Source organism: Poeciliopsis prolifica, unplaced genomic scaffold (assembly GCF_027474105.1).
Source record: "Poeciliopsis prolifica strain line A6 unplaced genomic scaffold, Auburn_PproV2 SCAFFOLD006, whole genome shotgun sequence".
In the NCBI taxonomy this organism is placed as follows: domain Eukaryota; kingdom Metazoa; phylum Chordata; class Actinopteri; order Cyprinodontiformes; family Poeciliidae; genus Poeciliopsis; species Poeciliopsis prolifica.
The window spans coordinates 2,989,801-3,004,461 of NW_026562381.1; the positions used below are offsets into that span (position 1 = coordinate 2,989,801).

The following is a 14,661-nucleotide window of genomic DNA, read 5'->3' on the forward strand; positions in this document are numbered from 1 at the left end:
TCCCCCTGGGAAATGACTCTATGTTTGATACTTTGTCCTCTTCCTTGGGCAGAGCCAGGATCAGATTAAGTGAAGAAATACTAGCATTCATAGGAGATGCAGCAGTTGCTGAAGTTGAAAAAGGATAAAAGGTGTAACCTTTTGGTCCTTTTACTCCATAGGTCTGGTCACCTAGGTTGATAATAGCAGAGGTTTTGGTTAAAAAATCGAGACCAAGGATGATGGGAAAGGTGAGGTTACTATCCTCCACCACAAAAGTTTCTAAAGACCACATCATCCCATGCCAACAATAAATGACAGTTGTTTTTCCTAAAGCACTATAGGTTTTGCCATTGGCCAGTGCAAACCTCTGGTTGTCAGCTGGTTTCAAAACTTCACCTTCTCGAGCAATTCTCTTCCACTGACTATTTCTCATCAGGGAATAGGTGCAGGCTGTATCCAGTACAGCATCATACATCTTGTCGCGCACCTCTACGGGTACATGAAGGAGGGAAGATACAGGGCCTCGCTGAACAACAGATACAGAGTCTGCAGGTCTTCTGGGGTTCACCTTGGATTGTCCTCTTGCTGGGGCTTTCCCTTTGGCTTTGTGCTGATCCACTTTCCCCCAGTAGACTTTAACACCAGCACAGTCTTTTTCAACCTGGGATCCCACCTTTATTAGTTGATCCATGGAGGTGACTGTACCACGCAGACAGCCGGCTATCTTCGGATTACAGTTGTTCAAAATCCTCCTCACCAACTCTGCTTCACTGATGTCTGGCTTCCATCTTAGACACAGTGCTTGATACTCAAAGGCAAAGTCTCTCAGACATTGCTCTGGCAACTGGACCATGTCCCTCAACTTCTCTTCCACCTCCGAAAGATAATCTGGAGGTAGAAAGGCAGCACAAAAAGCATTTTTAAATTCAAGCCAGTTGTGTATTTTGTTTTTTGCCACACTCCACCAACTCCGAGCAGAGCCTTTTAAGATGGCTGTTAGAGCTCCCAATAATTCAGAATCAGTCAGAGGTCTTACTGATAGAAAGGTTTCACACTGATCGATAAAATTTAAGACATCAGAAACTTCTCCTGCACCCTCAAATGTCGGGAACTCCAGGTGCACAGGGGGTTTAGAATACATCACAGGTGTTCTGCTTGCCGAGGGAATGGTCAGGTGGGAGGTCAATGCTGGAATGTTTTCCATCCCACAGATTGTTGAGGGCCGGACTGAACCCATCCCTGGACCGATGTGAACAGCCCTTTGAGGGTCTGAGAGACCAAAACTATCTTGTGGTACTTCTTGCGGCGGTAGGGCAAAAGGTGGAGATGAAGGTGTAGGGAAAGTGGGCCTCATGGTGGAATAAAGATGTTCAGACGGCACAGGTAGACTTGGTCTGACCCTATCTGAGGAAAGGATAGCTGTAGAGAATCTAGCGCGCTTCAACTTCTCTATCTCAGCCCTCCACTTCTCATCTCGTCGCAGCAAACAGTCCACTACCTTAGTTTCAAATTCCTTAAAGGCTGCGTTGTGTTGTTCCATGGCCTCAACATTCCTATCAATGTACAATCTAATGTTTTGCTCTCTATTCAAAGCACTGTCTATAGAGGCCCGGAAATCTTGTTCCAGTGAAGAAAGCCTATCTCCCATGTTAGTTAAATCATTCCTAACATCATCAACCTCTGACGCAGGGAGATATTCTTCCTCAACCTCCTCATTTTCTTCAACTTCATTATCTGACACATAAAGGGAGCTAAGCAGAGAAGTTATTTCACCTACAGGATTCCTCCTTGTAACCCAGGCGTCCCCCTCTCTGTAGCTACCTTCCTCTTCCTGATCTACACGACCTGCTTCTGTTTCTTCTTCATCCTGAGCAGGGTCTCTTTCCTCATCATGTTGTGTCAGAAATTATGTTATCCATTTTTGAAAAGAAAAACTCCAAACAAACAACAAGCAAATGAAATTGTCTACCACAGGATTCTCTTTATCTGTATCCCTTAATGTAACACCAAACCTAAAATTATATTATCCTGACCCCGTACGGGCCACCATTTTGTAATATTCGGCTTGATTAAAGCAGAACTCACAAAGAAACACACAAGGGGGATCTTGTTCCAGGTAAAGGTTAAAAGTGTTACCAGAATCAGTTAGATAAAAAACAAATGTTCACCCACTCAGTATGAAATTAAAGGTTTGCACCAGAAATAATTTATTCAGAAACCCAAAATTTGAATAGTCAATCAACCTAAATCAACATCAAAACCCCCAAAATATCAAGAGTCTGATTTGCCTTGTCAGGCCGATTCACAAACCACACTTAAAAAAAATAGAAAATCCCAAAAGTCCTGTTCCTTTTTTATATTTTTGTCCATAAAGGAGTCCCATACATTCAAATCCAACCACGACCTGGAAGCGTCGCTCCGTATTAATCCCCGTCTTCTTCCCGAAGAAGACTTCAAAACGTCAAAAAAGAACCCCAAAAAAGATGAGAAAAAAGAAGAGTGGTACCACCCAAAAAACCCCCCAAAAGAAAAATAAAGTCCAGATCTCACCGGGAGCGTCCCTTTCCCCCCCCGGTGGTTTCCTCCATGGACTGTCGTCGTCCTTCTGCACCGGGCGGCGTTCCCTCGGTGCACCCTCCGGTCCAGGCTTCCGGGCCCGATCTGTGGCGCTGGGACGAACCTTAATCGAACCTTAATCGATGTTTTATCTTTTTGTTACTTTTCTTTGGATTAAACAGACACTAAGGATAAGGCCAAAACTCCCGCTGCACAGTTCGACACGAGCGTCTTTCTTACAAATTGCGCCGCGCCTTCCGGCGCACACGCCCCCTTTTTATCTCTAATTCCCACACACCTGGCCCCAAACATGATTTACCCAACATCAGTTTTTTTAACAGTGGAACTTCGACATTTTTTCTTATGTTTTTATTTATAATGAAATCCACAACTGTTCCACTAGACAGCTTGGCATTTTAACATTTATTATATTTGCTGAGAAAAACAAAACATAGTGGTTATGTTACAAGCTTCATTTCAGATAAACCAGATTCACTGTAATTTATGCCAGCCGTGAATTTAAAAAGCCTGAAGTTAATCAGAAAGGGGCTTCGAGAAAAGGTTACTGTGCCTTTATTTTATCTATATTACTTTATATCATATATTAATATTATCTACTTTAATATATTCTCAGATATGTTTTTTGCTGGTTGAATTATGGAGGATTTGTGTCCCAGTAAAGTGCAAGGATTGGCTTTAATTTTTACGTTGTAAAAGCTTGACATTTTAACAGGGGCGTGAACGATATTTACAGGCGCTGCATTTGCTTTTTCGCTCTCTGTGGAGATTTGCAATGCCACATGGATGCAGCTGTTCAGGGCTTTGGCATTTAGACATCAATGTGGCATGAGGCCAATTATAACATTTCATAAACTCCGATTCCACACCGTAAGACAAACAAATGCACAACACAACTACACACAAAAGAGCTGCTCACAGTGTTTTTCTATCTGAGGCAAGGTGATCTGTTTCATGTCGAAATCGTTGTTTATTTGCTCACATGAGAACTAATAAACTTATAAAACACACTTTAATGGCGGGGCCCGTATGCTAGACAATGCCATCATTACAGTCCTATTCCCACGTTTGGAGAATTTAAGTCCCACTTCGATGCTCTTGTGATTTAAGTAGTCCTTTAAATTTCTCTGGTGTTCATCTGCACAGCGGTTTTCTGATTTCTGTGGTGCCAACCCCCCGTGTCGACCAGCCTACACCAGGGCTTATTAAACCAGGCTCCTTTTTACTCTTCTCAATGGTTGCTGCTATGTCAACTTAAGCCCAAGCCCTAAAAAAATGCTCAGCTCTCTGACTATTGTTACAGAATTTTTCCAAAAATTGGTGCAACTGACTGAGGTATTGCTGAATAGCCAACATACAGCAGGATGGAAAGAAAAGCCCTGCCTACCCTCATGCCTAATGCATGCTTGCCTTTTGATGCTTTGCAATTTACCCTGTGGCTGGTTCTTAAAAAGAAATCTTTCTTTTCTTTTTGTCATTTATTATCCATGTCTTACATAACATAGATTCCAACCGTTTGAGATGAGACAGTTTTTAAATACTTTCATGGCGCCTTTTTAGTTGGTCATCTCAGGAGGTTGCCATATGATTCTAAATGTTTACCATGATCAAACAAACAACAGCAAAAAGACTGGAAAAGTTGTGTTATGTGGTACTTACATTTCAGCATTTAACGTGACTATGTGTAATGTGCATGCTAAATAAATAACACATACAAATCATATCTTATAGAAGTCTTTTTTTCAAGACTCCCGGAGAGGTAGAAGTTGAGCTAGGTGGGCAAATCTTTGAAGATCTTTCAACTCTTCCGACCTCCAAGCCTGTGAGATGTATTCCATGCTTTTAAGGGAATGAACCGAAACTGTGGTCCTCCTGCGTCTAATCCTTGCACCAGACCCCTTGTCATCAGAGATCAACCAGTCTGAGCCTCAGTGCCCCCCACTCATAGGCAAGGGCAGCTGGCGGCTTTCATCTATGGGAAGAGCCATATGAATATGCTTAAATATGCATATTTGAGCAGAAACTGTTGCCTTTATCTGCATCTGTGTGTTTTTTTTTCTGGACAACTCTAGTATATGATCTTTCAGTTACATTTTAGAGCCCCTGCATAATGATTCACATTTTACAGAAAGCATTTGAAGTGTTTGTTAGAAGCTGTTACAAAGGCTTTGATCGTGTCTCCTAAAGAACCCGGCGCCTCAGATTTTTAATAAAACCGAAAAAAATAAAAATAAAAACAAGCGAGGAGACGTTTTAATCGCCTGTTGTCTCTCACAACCGTCACCCTTTATTAAATGAAAAAAAAATCATTTTCGTTTTTTTACATGGCTAGTGAAAATTCTGTTGTTTGAGGTTAAACTTGAAAAACAGCGGATCACACTGATCACGATCCAATGTGCTTCAAAGCGGGGACCAATCGTGAGAGCTTAATTTTTGTCTGTTGCAGTACGCATTGCGAGGCAGCTGCGTTATCAAGCCTGTGAACGCGACATCAGACGGAAGGTTCCTGTTTCTGATCCCATTCCTACTGAAGTCCATCCATTTCAGGAACATGGGTGCGTTGACATGCTCAAGCTTGCGCCTGCTGATTCGAGGCCATTAAACTAATATGTAGTGGACATGAGGCTGTGTGTAGTTTAGGGTTTGTTAAAGTGGGATCCCATGAGGCCACAGTTTAGAGGCCTTTTCAGCAAGAATGTGAGGCAATCTTGCTGTTAGCCCTAAACGCGCCAACATCACCCCAGGGCCTAGTAACTCTACAATGATGGATGTGGGACGTTGGGAAAAGAGGGTGGCCCTTCCCCAACACTGGAATTCCCCTTGGGCCTTTTCAATTACGGCTAGCCAAAGGTTTCTACTGTGATGATATGTTGAATTAAGGCTGTGACGGTAATGAAAGGGACAAATGTGATTTGGTGTGGCGCTGACCCTCAACTACAAGCGGCAGAGGCACATCTGGGAGTTCCTGTTTAGGCTTCACGATTTACCCTTTGAACTAATTCACATTTTATCACATAAAATCAGCCCTTTAATCTGCTTTATGGAGCTTTTATATGATAGATAGGAAAAAGCAACATTTAATTGTAAAGTGATTCATAGTTTTGATATAGCAAATCTGAAAAGTGTGGCATGCACTTGTATTCATCACTCTCTAAAAGCAGTGCAACTAATTGCCTTCACAAGTCACCTATCTAAACCAAAGCAGCTTTTTATTACAGAATAGTGGAGATTGAGGAACACGACAGACAGGGCTGGGTTAAAGTTGTAGACAAACTTAAAGTACGGTTAAAATGTAACACAATATCTAAAGCTTTGAACATCTCACCCATTACTGCTCTGTCATTTTCTGATGATGGAGAGAGTATGACACAACTACAAACCTACAAATAAAGTGCATAAAGATACACTGCACCAACGAGGGCTTTAAAGAAGAGGGGCAAAAAGAAAAGCCCCTTCTGAAAGAAAGCAACAAGAGCCTTTGTGAAAATATATTTAGATGTGAAGAACAGTTCTTTAACATAAGAACTGCCGCAGTAATCTTTTCGCCAATTAGTTCTGTTTCTGTGCTGATTTCAAACCTGTGAACTCTGATTCTTTCCACAGAGGAGTTAGTATTTATATCAGTCTTCAGGGAATGTTTCCTTTTTAGGATAAATCAGGAAAGGTGGAGGATAAAAGAAAAATTCTTGTTTTATGCAACCAAGGAGAGTGTGGCATTTTCAACAACCCAACTGTTAAAGTTGAATATTCCTCAGAAAATTGTCCTTTGGCCGCTGCTATGCTGGAGTAACACAGTGTATGTGAATGACTTTTCTTGATTATGTAATTCCAGAAATTATGCAGTCTGCTTTTGCAACTGGGTGTGTCTCAGGAAACGCACTTAACAATAAATAAATCATATTTGCATGGGAACTGAGTGGAATGAGGACAAAATCCTAAACCCGCTTTCATATGTCTAATTATAGAAACCAAATCCTGCTAATGAAGCTGTGTTTGGACTGGATCAGAGTCGCTTTTCTGTACATTTATCAACATTTGAAAAATGATTGAGTTACATACAGCTGCTGTATTTAATGATGTAATCACCATTTGGTGAAAAAACATTATAAATTCAGTATTAAAGATGCATACCATTTACCATTTATAGCCAGATAATTATACAGTTAGTATAACACTATGCTTGTTTGTTTTTAGATTACAAAAACACTTTTCAACAGATTACAATGGGTCTTAAGCCACTGCAGGATTACATGTGGTCTCTTGGTTTTACACATATATGAACAAATCTGAGCAGCTGACTTTTGCCTACATATAATTTATTGTTAATACACAGGAATGGCATGCTTATTTTCAATATTGCTTGTTCTAAAGTCTTTATTATCGCCTTATTAGCTGCCTTGAAATGACCAAATTTATGCGTGGTCGTGTTACTACCGCAATTCTGTTAGTAGCTCGATTGTAAAAGTGAGAAATATATACATTCTAACAATCACTTTAGTAATAAATAAATCAGAGTTACTCTGAAAATGTTAATATTATATATGACCGTTTTATAAAAAATGATTAAGACATAACCTACAGAATCACTGGGAAAACTTCATATGTGGAAAGTTAGGTGGAAGGTAGAAAACGGTGCACAAACAACAGTCATTTATGACTTTCCACAAGACATTGACTGTAGTGTGTGGCTGGTGCTTTAAGAGCAATCACCCACAGATGTATCCAGATCCTGGGGTGGCGTTAGTCTTGTCAAGTCATCTCTGAACCAGAGTTGCAGAGGCGTCTCACCTTGCAGGGAACATGGACTGAGTCTGGAGGAAGAGTGGAGCATCGCAGGCTGTTGAGGTTCAGTGTTGGGTTTTTTAAATCAGTGATGGTTTGAGGGTCAGAAAACTGGTTTGAACTAAACCCCAAAGAGAAGCTGTCATGTGAGAAATTAGCTGAGTGAGACCAGCGCTAACAATGCCGACGAGCCCTAAGCTGTCCAGTCTGTAGGTATTTAGTAGGAAAACATTTCTGCATTAAACATGTGGTTTTTTTTCTTGGTTTTGTGCAATAAACTAAGGCCACAACATGTAAACAAACAGAACTTTATAACTGAAATATTTCACTATGAATCAATTAATCTAAATAACAGATTCGTGTTTAGAATTTATTTACCAAAATAATTCAACTTTTTGATTATATTCTAACTTACATGTTGAGATGAATCTGTAAAGTCATGATCAGAACAACATTGTGCATCATAAATTCCTTTCATCTTTCATATCTCGTCTGATGCCTGTTCTTAGTTTTCATCTAATTTCATACCTCCTGACCTTTAGCTTACTTTTTATCATTTCTTGCCTTATGTTGCTTCTCTGATCATCTCAGAAATGTTTCTGTTTTTTATTTTCAGTTTAGCTCCAGGTTTTGCAACAAAATGGAAGAATAAACGTCCAATTTTCCTTTTAAAAAAGCCAGAGTTGGTGGTGAAGTACTGGCTTGTGTGAATGTGTGTGTCTGTATGCAATATGTAGCAGCGTGGAGGACTCAAGTCCCAGTGTATTCAAGCCCACAGATCACAGAAGTTTTGAAAATCTCCTTGATCATTTCCATTTCTAAAATAACTTCCTTTGAACATTCCAAGTCATTTGTGTGTGTGTGTGTTTTTTTCTTATTTATAAAGCTTATTTAGACAATCAAGGAGTTGAAAAATAATTAGGCTCCCATGCATGCGCTTGGACATGTACTCCCTTTCAATCAGTTAAAACCAGCTGTTAATTAAACTTCTGAGCTGCCCAAATAATTTTCTTATTAGCTGCCACGTTCCTCAGATCTGATGTCAGACGAACACATTTTCTCTTTGGCTGCGTCTTTCTGTGTGTTTTATTTCCCACAGAAATCCCACTGACCCACATAGTTGATCTCAGTTTTGAAGTGAATAATATAGAAGTTAAGCAGCACGGAGGCTCTATTATTAGTCCCGTCTGAGCCTCTGTTTAGGTGCTGCTGTGTGTTGCTGAATTCCCCGAGAGGAGGCATTACCATCTCATTTGGGTAAGGCTCAGATTACCTCACACAGCCGAGTCGTTTTATGTGTTGGGATCTGAGTTGTCAGTGCTGAATGTTTATTCTGGCATCTAAAGGCATGGCCCCGTCCGGATCCATTTCAGCGACATCACACATGACACCTTGTGATGCCACCTTGCTGTTATTTCCATTGAAGGGGACTCTCACTGTCAACAACATGGTATTGATCCTCGGGACCATTTTAACAACCACCTCGCGCCCTTTCACACACACCTGAGTGACTGCGGATTGAAAATGTTTCCCGATAACGTCGCTGGAACGTCTTCTTTAAGTCGTCAGCTGAGGCGTTGTATGCTATGCAGAGAGAGGATGGTGCAAATCAAATAAATTAATATGCAACATTAATGTTTTCATCCTGATTAAAAGGCAGTCGCATGATGAGCAATCAAAACAAGAAATAAACTACATGGATTAAAAATTTGCTTTTAATTGGGTAGATGAAAGAGGTAATTAAATGCAGTTGAGTTAAGTCTCTATTTCAAGGCAGCCAGTACTCATTTATTAAAATTGAAGACATTTAGTGATGCGATGAATTGCTCTTTTCACTTTTGTTTCAACATTCATGACCTGAAATATAATTTTCCTTATTATTTTCTCAATTTTAATTATTATTGTTTGGTATTTTCATTAGTTGAAATAAACTTTACAAATTAAATTAAAGTCTAGGAACTTTAATTTCCTGTTTCCTGTAGCATTTGTCTTTCTTCCAACACTCCTCAAAATGGGAAGGAGAAGAGAACCTGACATTTGTGTAAAGTTTGATGTGCATTGATGTTTGCAGTTTGGAAAAGATCTTTTCCATATATCTTTAATCTAATGAGTAATTTATGAGTTTAAGACAAGTAGAAGAGTCACAGCGGTGGCATGTTTATCTTGCCACTAATGTTCAGTGTGGTAAGGAAGGAAACATACTGCTGAGTAACTGAAGCAAAGACTGGTATCTAGAAGTCACAGTGTGGCTCAACTCTGCTCAGATATACTCTACACATGATTTTTCTTTGCAATTAAGCAACAACTAAACAGCCATCTTTGATACCACATACCAACTGGTTGTTTGGGTGGCATACCAAAACAAGAAAAAAGCATTTTCTGTCCTACTGTTGAACCTACTGGGGCTTTAAACTTGTGCTTTGGTTAGATGAGATGAAGATTGTACACTTTTTAGCTATAAACACTCCAGGAGGGATATGTAGAAGAGCACCGCAATGTTGCATGTTGGAGGATCTGTGATGCTGTGGGCTTGTTTCCCTCAGGAATTTGGAAACTTTATTAGCATGGCATTACGGACTGCCAGATATTTCAGGGGATTTCAAATAAACACTTCATGGACGAGCAGAAACAAGTTTATGACTTCATTCTGTAGCAGGATATCGATCCAAAACATACAATCAAATCAATGCAAAAATGGCTCCTCAGGTTGAGAATCAACCTTCCACTAAAAACCTGTAAAAAATATGAAGTGTAAGTTGAAGAAAGGCAGAAAGATTGTGAAAGGAGCAATGGTCAAAGATCACCCTCTGTTTGTGCTCCAACCTTGTGAAAGGATATAGCAGAAGGCTAAGTCCTGTCCTGTGGGCTAAAGGCTATCGTACACAGTATTTACAGCAGGTGTTCCAGTGTTAAGAGCAATTATTTCTTTACATGGGATTTTTCATGCACTTAAATGACCTCAAATTAAATGTTAGATTTTGCAAATTTTATCAGAGACTATGCTACTGCAGTAACGAATGCATTTATTTGCAACACTATATTCATCTAATGTAGAGGATTTGGTTTTATTCTGAGTTTTGCATCATGCATTCACTTATAGGAGCCTGCAGGAACAGTTATTAACATATGGTTATATAAATGTTCAAATTTGCTTACAGCTAGATCAGAGTCTGTTATTTATTATTAATTGTGCTTTTTTCCTAAACTAAACTCCCCTGCAGCTGTGCTTTCAGTATAATTCATTGTAATGCGACATTTTCATTAAATTAATACTTCTCTAAAAGATTTGGACCAAGACTTTGTGCTGGAGCACCCCTTAAGATAAATTTTATTGCAGTACTGTTGCATTAGACTGTGTTAGAGTTGTGGACTATTTTTAAATCGGTGTGACAAGCAAACTGGTGACTAAGTTTGCATTTTGAACTTTCAGCTGCGCTCATGACAGAAGGAGAAAAATAAAAGTTGATTACTTTTCCAGCCCCTCTCTATCTGCTGTAACAGTTTCTATATTAGGGATCACAGGATGCTCATTTTGGGGGGTGAAATACAATTTCCGAGGCGTGATGGGGTAACTGTTGGGGTATGAGGAGCAACAAGCTTGACTTCCAGAAGACGTGCTTAAATTTGTGCAACAAGACCAGCCCATGTCGCTCTGCGATTGCACCAGCCTTACTCATCAATCAGAAATCAAAGCTTTGACAGTGACAAACATTAAAGGGAGGTCGCTTGGTTGTCCTGTGCCAAGAGGTTTCTTTTTGCTGAGCATATTAAATCACTGTGGGCTATAAAGTGTCTCATCATTGGTCATGTTGAGAATTTTAGCTGTTTCTGAGTAGGCACATGAACTTTGTTGGGCTTTAATAAGTCATTGTTTTTGAAATGTCTGATTTAAAGATCTGTTATTTTTACAAAGCAAAACATTTAATGTCCCTACGCATCCAATTTACTTGCTGCAAAACACGCAGAGTGAACACTGCCAAAGGACAGATGAAACCTCACTCCAGCTTGATTTTTGGAGAAAGGCGGGGGTTCGTAAACTTCAAAAAAATACACTTCACACACAGAAGAAAATGAATAAATCCAATAAAAGTAACCAAAATGTCACAGCTGCCAGTCGCTGGCTGCATCAAAAATGAAAGAAAGAAAGAAAAAACTTTTCATCCTGATTCCACTCATCTGCATTTAGGTGTGTTGTCAATGTTTTTCTCCGCCCCCTTTTGGGATTTGGACTCAGGCAAGAAGTCTGTTTATCTGAGCAGCCAGCAGAACCTCAACAGCGAGTTTTTCTGTATTCAAGTGGTGTCTTCAAAATCTTGACGAAGTCAGAGTTAATGATCAAACTAGCTGCTGTATAACTCTTTGATCTGTTCTTGTAGCCACCCATTAATAATCACATTAGGCTCAGAGTAATTTGTGCCCAACATTGCCTAATTATTACCTGTAATTGCTTGCCTTTTTTTTCTTGCAGACTCTTGAATGCCTGCTCATCTAAAATCTGGATGTATTTTTGGGTAAGTGATGTATAAATACGTGAAAGACCATTTAAATCTTTCAGTTTTGAAGTAGTCTGTGGTACTTTATGACCTTAGACCAAAGAGTTTGTTACGCACAGCTTAGAAAGAACATGCCAGTTTCACCCATCCCTCTTCTTCACTGCATTCTCAACAGAGGCTTAGCAAGAGACGCTGTTTCTCCAGACTGAGATGGAACAACAGAGCATCCATGCTCCACAGTGTCAATGGGGATGTTAGTGGGAGTTGGTGTATTTTATGCCTTTGCCAGGGTATCTTAATTCCTGTGCAGAGGCTATGATTTAGTCTTTTTTGTTTGTCCCTGGACATGTTTATGGGCTAATAGGCCTTTGTAAGCAGTACTCTATTTATTTAATACAATTGTTATGCGAACAGAAGGAATAATAAACAGGCTGACTAAACATACGATTCTTCTTTTGGGCTGAGAAAACCCTGTGTAAGGACACAAAAGGGGGACGTTTCCACAGCGGAAAGTAAATTCTTTTGAAGTGGAACTAATCATCTGAGGGATGGTTCCCGTTGTCCTAACAACGCAGCTGAATTGGAATGAGCCTTCTTTTTTGTGGAAGATATGTTTTCTCCTTTTCATTCAGACCTGATGATGATAGTAGTTTCACGCCCTGTCCACCCACATTGTCCGTCCAAACTTCTTTGCAAGATAAGTCTTTACTTGTAGACGCCGAACGCACGGCGGGTGACTCCTGGGCTGTGACGTCAGCCTAACTCCTCTGTCTCCTGCTCTTTCTCTCCTTTTAATGCCTTTAGGATGAAAAGGGGAATCTCTGAGTGTGAAAAGATGAAAGCTCCAAAACAGTCCTTATATCATAATAGACCTTCTTTACATAAAGTCGGCCCAATGGTTTGAGTTTTTTGCTGCTTCTGGTTCACCTGAATTTTTATGATTATGCCTTTTTATGTTAATTGTAAAAGAAAATAGTTTATTTGGGGTAGGAAGATACAAAGAGTAATTGTCAAAAAACAACTTATTTAATAGGAATAGTGCTTGAATTCAGCACTGAAACCAACTTCTTTTGCATATCTGCATTTTTACAAGGAGAAAAATACATTTTAAAAATTGACTCAATTAAAATCAACTCTGAGCAGAAAGAGACAAACAAAACAACATTTAAGATTAGAATAAGATATCAAATAAATAAAAAACAACAATTTTATCCATAAATATTGGCTTATTCAAAGATATGTTTAATACTTGCTTAAATGTTGTTAATTTAATAAGGTGCTTTTAGTAAGACATAATTAGTGTCATCAGAATGCATCTTAAAATTTTCTGAATGTGACTGAAGATTTATATATAAATGGCAGATATATAAGAAGAATAAAATGCATTGTTTTTAGGGCTTCATTACAACAAAACATTTTCTAATAGCCTTCTAAAGACCTTTACTTTTAATCAAACAATCCATTATCTTTCAGTGACTGTTGAGAAGCTATGTTATTTAATACGTCAAATAAAATGTAATCTTTCTTTAATCAAAGAAAATAAAACAGAAGAAATATTGATTTCAAAATACAGATTATATTTGCATAATTTTATCTTTTAGTAGATACTCGTCTCATTTCCCATCAGAAATAAACTTCATAATTTGACAAAAGTAATGAAGTCTCCAGGTTGTGTTAATTAAAGGGATCATGTGAATATCATAGTGCATATTGCTGTTTAATACAACTAAGCATTTATTGAGTGAGCCCCTAAAAGCTGTCGATATATGCACAGAGAAATGTCCTTTTATCTGAAGCCGTAGCAATGCAGCTTTTGTATTTCTCACCATCTGCCTCAGACAACTAAAAAAGGTAACCTTGCACTCCTGACCTCAGACTGGGGGAAATGCAAACTTGTACCATTCCAAATCTTTGTCTTCACACAAGCTGTAAAGCTCTACCTCTCCTGAGTTATAAACTATTGGCCTCTCTGCTACTCCAATAGTCATCCAGCCGTTTTATTGTCTCAATGGGGGGTACAGGGTTCAGGCAGCAGTCATCGACTGAAACAGAGGTGAACTCTTTGGGGGGAAGCTTCCTGGCCACTGTGCCAACATATCAGTCAAGATCTGTTGAGACATAAAAAACAAAGAGACTGAATTCCTCGTTGCACACACACAATTTTTCAGTGGAAAAATAAAAGCTGCTATTGCTTTAGTTAAAATCCTTAAATATATCCATCTCCTCATCTTGAACACACATTTATTTGGGCTGAAGATTGGATGATAACATTATTATTATCACTATCTAAATTAAGCAAAGATGAAAATTTGAGCAGTTTTCAGATGTTTTTGTCAAGCCCCAGAACTTATTAGATTTTTATCATTTGTAGTTTTTTTAGAATCTCAAAACCTCCCTACTGTGTTTTCCTGCTGATTATTTATACAAAGTTCTTATGACTACATTATTTATCATTTTTCTCACAGATGATTTATTAATTGCAGTACTGCAAATAAGGACACCCAATGAAGAAGCGGTAAGAGTCAAATTATGTTGTAAAACTAAAAAAAAAAAGGAAGTCTAGCTAATCAAACATTGTTTCATCTCCTTCCCACTGCAATAACTGTAGTGAATCATTAGTATCAATGAGAAGCAGGTGGCAGCCAAATGAGCAAAGAGTTCTCAGTCAAAACTAATTCAAGCTGATAATGGATTTGTACTTAGCAGTCATAAATCTACATGATGTTCAGTTATCGCAGCAGCTATTCACACACCAATTAAAGGCAATCCGGGCTACTGATGTGATATTTGGCAACAGTGCATTCGCTGTGATGTCACACAGGGGTGGATC

The 14,661-nt window shown here is 39.0% G+C and overlaps 1 long non-coding RNA gene across 1 annotated transcript in view; it reads left to right on the plus strand.

Moving 5' to 3' along the window:
* Nucleotides 1–14,661, plus strand: part of LOC129360406 (uncharacterized) — a 110,627-nt gene that overhangs the window by 81,287 nt on the left and 14,679 nt on the right. The window contains exon 4 of the long non-coding RNA XR_008606042.1: nt 11,807–11,849. This is a non-coding gene — a long non-coding RNA (uncharacterized LOC129360406). The remainder of the gene's footprint in view (nt 1–11,806; nt 11,850–14,661) is intronic.